Source organism: Sorex fumeus, unplaced genomic scaffold, assembly GCF_029834395.1.
Source record: "Sorex fumeus unplaced genomic scaffold, SorFum_2.1 ptg000019l, whole genome shotgun sequence".
In the NCBI taxonomy this organism is placed as follows: Eukaryota; Metazoa; Chordata; class Mammalia; order Eulipotyphla; family Soricidae; genus Sorex; species Sorex fumeus.
The window spans coordinates 41190341-41197739 of record NW_026606076.1 but is presented as its reverse complement, the minus strand read 5'-3'; positions in this window follow the sequence as shown (position 1 = coordinate 41197739).

Here is a 7399-nt window from a genome sequence, read left to right as displayed (position 1 = left end):
CCCGCCCGGCCTGTCACTGCGGCGGGAGGGGCCGGCCCGGGAATGCGGTGATGTCACCGCCTGGGAGGGGACGCCCAGGATGGCCGGAGGTCGCCTCGCAGCGGCCACCGGAGCGCAGCGCAGCCCCGAGGCTGGGTTCTGTGGCTTGATATTTTTTTGGAGGGGGGAGGAGGGAGGTCACACCGGGTGATGCTCAGGGGTGACTCCTGGATCTGCTAGGAGGAGGGGACCCTATGGGATGCTGGGGATCGAACCCTGGTCGGCCGCTGTGTAAGGTGAAAGCGACCTCCCTGCAAGCACTCTGGCACAGGCCCTAGGGTTCCATGTCTTTTTTTTTTTTTTTGCTTTTTGGGTCACACCGGCGATGCTAAGGGGTTACTCCTGGCTCTGTGCTCAGGAATTACTCCTGGCGGTGCTGGGGGGACCTTATGGGATACCCGGGATCGAACCCCAATCGGCTGCTGTGCAAGGTGCAAGCGACCTCCCCGCAAGCATTATGGCTCAGGCCCTAGAGTTCCATGTCTTTTTTTTGGGGGGGGGGTCACTCCCAGCGATGCTCAGGGGTGACTCCTGGCTCTGCACTCAGAAATTACTCCTGGTGGTGCTGGGATGCTGGGGATTGAACCCTGCTTGGCTGCTGTGCAAGGCGCAAGCGACCTCCCTGCAAGGGTTCCATGTCTCTTTTTCTGGGGGCATCACACTCAGCGATGCTCAGGGGTTACTCCTGGCAGTGCTTGGGGGATCATATGGGATGTCGGGAATTGAACCCAGGTTGGCTGCAAGGTGAACAAACACCCTATCCGCTGTACTACCATTCAGACCGTAAGGTTCCATGTATTATTTTTTTGCTTTTTGGGTCACACCTGGTGATGCTCAGGGCTTCCTCCTGGCTCTGCACTCAGGAATTACTCCTGGTGATGCTGGGGGGACCTTATGGGATGCCCGGGATCGAACCCTGGTTGGCCGCAGTGCAAGGTGCAAGCGACCTCCCCACAAGCACTATGGCCCAGGCTCTAGGGTTCCATGCCTTTTTTTTTTCTTTTGGCTTTTTGGGTCACACCCAGCGACGTTCAAGAATTACTCCTGGCTTGGGGGACCGGATGTCGGGAATTGAACCCAGGTTGGCCTGGCGCAAGGCAAATGCCCTCCCCGCTGTACTATCGCTCTAGCCCTAGGGTTCTATGTTTTGATGGCCCCACGCCCTTCCATTAGCACACAGGGACCCCGCTATTCCCCCAAGATAGCCAAGCAACTGTCCCGGTTTGGTGTGCATGTTTTGAGCTCACACCAGGGCCAGTGGGGATGGAGGCCCAGACCGAGTGATTCTGCAAACATTCCTCTAACTGGAGATTTCGGTTCCATCCTTGAGCACTGAGTCAGGAGAACCCCCTGAGCATTACAGACATGGCAGGTGAAGCCCAAAGGAAATTAAAAAAAAAAAAAAAAGAAAGAAAGAAAAAGAAAAAAATATTTCCAGGGGGCTGGAGTGATAGCACAGAGGGTAGGACATTTGCCTTGCACACAGTCGACCCAGGTTCGATTCCCAGTATCCGATATGGTCCTCTGAGCACCACCAGGAGTAATTCCTGAGCGCATGAGCCAGGAGTAACCCCCGAGCATCTCCAGCTGTGACCCAAAAAGAAAACAAAAAAGAAAAATATTTTCACTTGCACTGAGTCATCAGAAAGGGTTGGAGGTAGATTTGCATGGCGGAGGATCGGGGGTGATGGGGAGCCCTGGATTCAATCCCTGGCACTCCATAGGGCCCTTGAATCCCCTCCAGGAGTGATTCCTGAGCACAAAGCCTGGAGGAAGCCCTCAGGATTGCTGGGTGTGGCCTGAAAAGAAGGTAAAGGTAAAGGTAAAGGCCCTCCCGCTGATCGTCGATTTGCTCGAGCGGGGGCCCAGTAACGTCTCCATTGGAGACTTTGTTATTACTGTGTCTGGCATATCGAATACTCTCGGTAGCTTGCCGGGCTCTCCGAGAGGGGCGGAGGAATCGAAGGGGGGCTGTCGGGGGTCCCTGGTTCCCGGGAGAGCTCTCGAGTTCTGTCCTTTGCCTCTTGAAAAGAAGAATGAAAATAAAATGCTGATTCAGGAGCCAGAGTGACAGTATAGTGCGGAGGGTGTTTGCCTTGAATGCGGTCTGCCAGGGTTCGATCCTGGCATCACATATGATTCCCAGCACTATTAGCAGTAATTCCTGAGCATCGCCCAATGTGACCCAAAAAACCAACTGTCACTGTCACTGTCCTCCCGTTGTTCATCAATTTGCTCGAACGGGCCCGGTAACGTCTCCATTGTGACAGTTGTTACTGTGTTTGGCATATCGAATAACGTCATGGGTAATTTGCCAGGCTTTGCCGTGCGGGCGAGATACTCTCGGTAACTTGCCGGGCTCTCCGGGCAGGGGGGTGGGGAACAAGAAAAAGAAAAGAATGAAAATGAAATACTGATTCAGGGACCAGAGTGATAGTACAGAGGGGGGTGCGCTGGCCCTGCTTGGGTTGACTCAGGTTTGGTCCCCAAGCATCCCTTAGGGGCCCGGAGCTCTGTTGAAAGTTATCCCTGAGCTTAGAGCCAGAAGTAAACTTTGAGGACTGCGCATGTGGCGGAGGGTGGAGGGAGAGAGACTTTCGATCATCTGATGTTCATTTACTCTGTCTACAGACCCCAATGGCTTTACCATCCCTCCACTCCTTTTTTTGTGTGTATCTGTGTTTTTTGGGCCATACCTGGTGATATTCAGGGGTTACTCCTGGTTCTGCACTCAGAAATTACTCCTGGAGGTGCTCAGGGGGACCATATGGGATGCTGGGAATCAAACTTGGGTCAGCCACATGCAAGGCAAACGTCCTGCCTGCTATACTGTTGCCCCAGCCACCCTACCCACTGTATTATCTCTCCAGTCCTTCCCCTCACTCCTTGTAAAAGCTGTAAACCAAGTTCAATCTGGGGGCCCGAAGTAAAAGTCCGCCTTGCACGCGGTCGACCCAGGTTCGATCCCTGGCATCCCATAAGGTCTACTGAGCGCAGAGCCTGGAATCAGCTCTGGGCACCGCTGGGTGTCACTAAACGAACGAGTAAAGTAAAATGAGCCCCCTGCTCCCCCCACCCCACCCCAGACACACACCCAGCTACGCAGCCTTGGTGAACTCCTTCCTAGGGTCATTTAAATGCATCTGGGTCACTTCAGCCCAAGTCGCTCTCCGGCTCGTCCTTCCTCTCACCGAAGCGGGTGTTGCTCGCACTTATTCACATTTCGCAAAGCGTGTCACGGTGCGTGAGCTTGTTATTTTGGGTGAAGTATGCTGAAATATCTCTGCTTTCCTGCTTTCCCTCCCCCTCCTCCTGTCCTCTGTGGCTACTGCAGTGGCCAAGGTGCACATACCTGGTTGTGACCCGGGGGGATTCCAGAGGATGCTGCTGGGATTATACTCGGCACAAGGTTGGGCCTGGGGTCGAACTCTGGGCCTTGAGTGTGAAAGTCTATTACCTCTACTGCACAGCCGTCCCCAGGCCCTTGAATATTTAAATATCTGCTCTTTTTCTTTTTGAAATATATGAATATACGGTCTTTTCCTTCTTTCCTTCTCTTTTTTTTTTTTTTTTTTTTTTTTTGCTTTTTGGGTCACACCTAGCAATACTCAGGGGTTCCTCCTGGCTCTGCACTCAGGAATTACTCCTGGTGGTGCTCAGGGGACTGTATGAGATTCCAGGGATCGAACCCAGGTTTGGCAAGTGCAAGGCAAACACCCTACCTGTTGTACTATCTCTCCAGCCTCACTCTCTTTCTCCTTCCTTCTCTCCATTCATTACTTTTTTTCTCTCTTTCTCTTTCCCTCTCTCTTTCTGACTTTGAGTCTACTGGCAGCACTCCAGGGCCACTCTGGGCTCAGTGCTCAAGAGTCACTCCTGGTGACATACGCAGAACTGAGGAATCAAACCTGGGTCAGATGCATGCCAGCACCACCTTACCTGAGGTACGATCCCCAAATCTTTTCTTTTTCATTTGTTTGTTTGTTTTGTTTGATTTTGGTTCACACCTGGTGGTGCTCAAGGCTGACTCCTGGCTCTGCACTTCTGGATCATTCCTGGTGGTGCTTTGGGGACCATATGGATGCTGGGGATCAAAGCAGGCTCAGCCTTATGCAAGGCAAGCACCCGACTGGGTATTCTATTACTCAGTCCCCTCTGGCCCTTTTATTTATTTATTTATTTGGCTTTTTTGGGGGATCACACCCTGCAATGTACAGGGGTTGCTCCTGGCTCTGCACTCAGGAATCACTCCTGGCGGTGCTCAGGGGACCAAATGGGATGCTGGGGATTGGACCCGGGTCGGCCACATGCAAGGCAAACACCCTACCCGCTGTACTATTGCTCCAACCCCTCTGGGCCTTTCTTTATCCATGATTTTAGCCTGGTTTCTCAGCACATCTTCAAAGTCATCTGATTAGATCAGACATTTCACATCCCCGCATCCCTTAGGGTCTGGGAGAGTCCCGGAGCACCTAATTTCTGAGTGCAGAGTCAGGAGTAAGCCCTGAGCACTGCTGAGTGTGGCCCCAAACCAAAATAAAACAACAAGAACAGCAACAGAAAGGTGAATTTACAAGGAAGGTGAAATTTACAGGTCTCTTCTGTCCCTTGCTCCAATCCCCATCTCTAGAGTTCTGAGGTTTTAGTCAACAGAGGCAGATAATTCCTCTTATTTTGGTAAAACTAATGAAATCAGTTCCACTTGATCTCTAAAGAGAAATATGAAGCTTCGGGAAGCCCAAAGAACCAAGAGATGGGGCTGGAGTGATAGCACAGCGGGTAGGGTGTTTGCCTTGCACACGGCAGACCCCAGTTCGATTCCCAGCATCCCATATGGTCCCCTGAGCCTAGCCAGGAGTAATTCCTGAGTGCATGCATGAGCCAATGAGCCAAGAGTAACCCCTGTGCATCACCAGGTGTGATCCAAAAAGAAAAAAAAAAAGAACCAAGAGTCTATGACTGCATCTCTTGGGGTGGGCAATCTAGACGCTTTGGTTCAGCTAGGGGCTAGAGAAATAATACAGCAGGTAAGGCGCTTGCCTTGCACACAGCCAGCCCCGGTTCATTCCCTGGCACCATCTTGAGCAACAGCAGGAATTATCCCTGAGCACAGAGCTGGGAGCAAGGCCTGAGCACCACCAGGTGGGTCAGCAAAACAAAGAAAGACAAAACCACCAAAAAGAAGCCTTGTCCCTTACAGATTGCAATGCTGGGAGGTTCTTCTGGTTACTGAGATGCAGGGTTTGGTCTGCAATGTCAGTTGCTCAGCAGTTCAGAATTGATCCAGTACTTATTACCTCCTGACCGCAGATTCAGAATATTACAGAAATAAAACTACAAAATCAAGATGGGACGGATAGTTAAAGAGATAAAATTACAAACCAGCACAGCAGGGAGGGCTCTTGCTTTGCATGCAGCCAACTGTGGTTTGATCCCCATTATCCCATATGGTCCCATGAGCATTGGCAGGAGTCATCCCTGAGCTCAGGCCAGGAAGCCCTGAGCACTGCCAGGTGTGGCCCAAACACACCACACAACACACACACACACACACACACACACACACACACACACACACACACTCCCCAAAGGGGAAAAAACACTCCCAAAATCAGAAAATCAGAACTTGGTTTCCCTCTTTCTCGTCCTTGAGGATAGCAATGAAATTCATTCCACTTCCCCTTGAACTGTTCTCTGAGACGTGTTAAATAGTAATCCCATTTCTTTGGAGCTTTGACTGGTAATGAAATCAATCATTAAAGTTGCAGCTGTCAGTTTCCAATTTTACACGAAGAGTTTAAGGAAAGTTCACTAACAGTGTGAGATTAAGACGTATGTGCGGGGCTGGAGCACAGCAGGTAGGGCGTTTGGGCTGACCCTGGTTCGATTCCCAGCATCCCATATGGTCCTCCGAGCACCGCCAGGAGTGCATGATTCCTGAGTGCATGAGCCAGGAGTAACCCCTGTGCATCCCCGGGTGTGACCCAAAGGAGTAAAAAAAATAAAGATAAAAATTTAAGACATATGTGCTTGCCTAAGAAGATGCATCACGGGCCTGCAAGAAGGCAAACCGGAGTCCTCCCACTTCTTCCCCTTCTCTTCCCAAAGATGTGTTCTCAAGGTGCTTCCTGTGCAGTTCACGGCACCCCCACACGTTTACCCCAGAATCTGGGCTGGGGTTCCTTGATCAGGCACTTGCATTGCAGTGCTGGAAAGTGTACCCACCAGGGGGCGCTGTGCGACGCGCACGTGTGTGTTTCCTGGGGACTCCCTCAGACACCCTTTTATTTCTTTGTTTTTGTGCCACACCTAGCTGTGCTCAGGGCTTGTTCCTGGCACAGAGATCAATTCTGGCGGGGCTGGGGGTGGGGGGGACCCTATGAGATGAGGGTGATCGAACCCGGGTCAGCCACGTGCAAGGCAAACTCCCTACTTGCCGTATTAGCCCCGCAAAGTCCTCCTTGCCTTGCATGTGTGATTAATCCCGGACAGATCCCGAGTGATCCTTGAGCATAGGCTCCGGAGTAAGCTCTGTGCGACACCAGGAGTGACCAAAAAGCCAAAGAGCCGAAAGAAAGAAAGAGAGAGATAGAGAGAGAGAGAGAGAGAGAGAGAGAGAGAGAGAGAGAGAGAGAAAGAAAGAAAGAAAGAAAGAAAGAAAGAAAGAAAGAAAGATCAGTGGTGGTGGAAAATGGGCACTGGTGGAGGGAGGGATGGGTACTTGATCATTGTATAATTGAAACACAAACACAAAAATTTGTAAGTCTACAACTGTACCTCATGGTGTCTCACCAATAAAAATTAAAAATAAAAAGAAAGAAATCCCTTCCAGAGGCTGTAGCGATACTACAGCGGGTAAGGCATTTGCCTTGCACAGGAACGACCCAAGTTCGATCCTCCGCATCCGATAGGGTCCACTGTGCATTGTTAATAGAAGCTTAGAGCCAAAAATAACCCTAAGAATCGCTGGGTGTGAACCCAACCGAAAGAAAAAAAATATATAAAATTCCTCCAGGGGGGCTGGAGCAATAGCACAGAGGGTAGGGCGTTTGCCTTGCATGCGGCCGACCCGGGTTCGATTCCCAGCATCCCATATGGTTCTCCTGAGCACCGCCAGGGATAATTCCTGAGTGCAGAGCCAGGAGTAACCCCTGTGCATCGCCAAGGTGTGACCCAATAAGCAATAAATAAATAAATAAATAAATAAAATTCCTCCAGGAATATGGGATTCTAAATGTTTCAGGGTCAGGGCAGCAAGGCGTCGTTTTTCGGGAGCTTCCACGAAGGCAGGGTGCGGCACCGCGGGCTCCCACTCACCTTCGGGCCCTTTCCGGAAGTGTTCGCGACGCCACACACACCC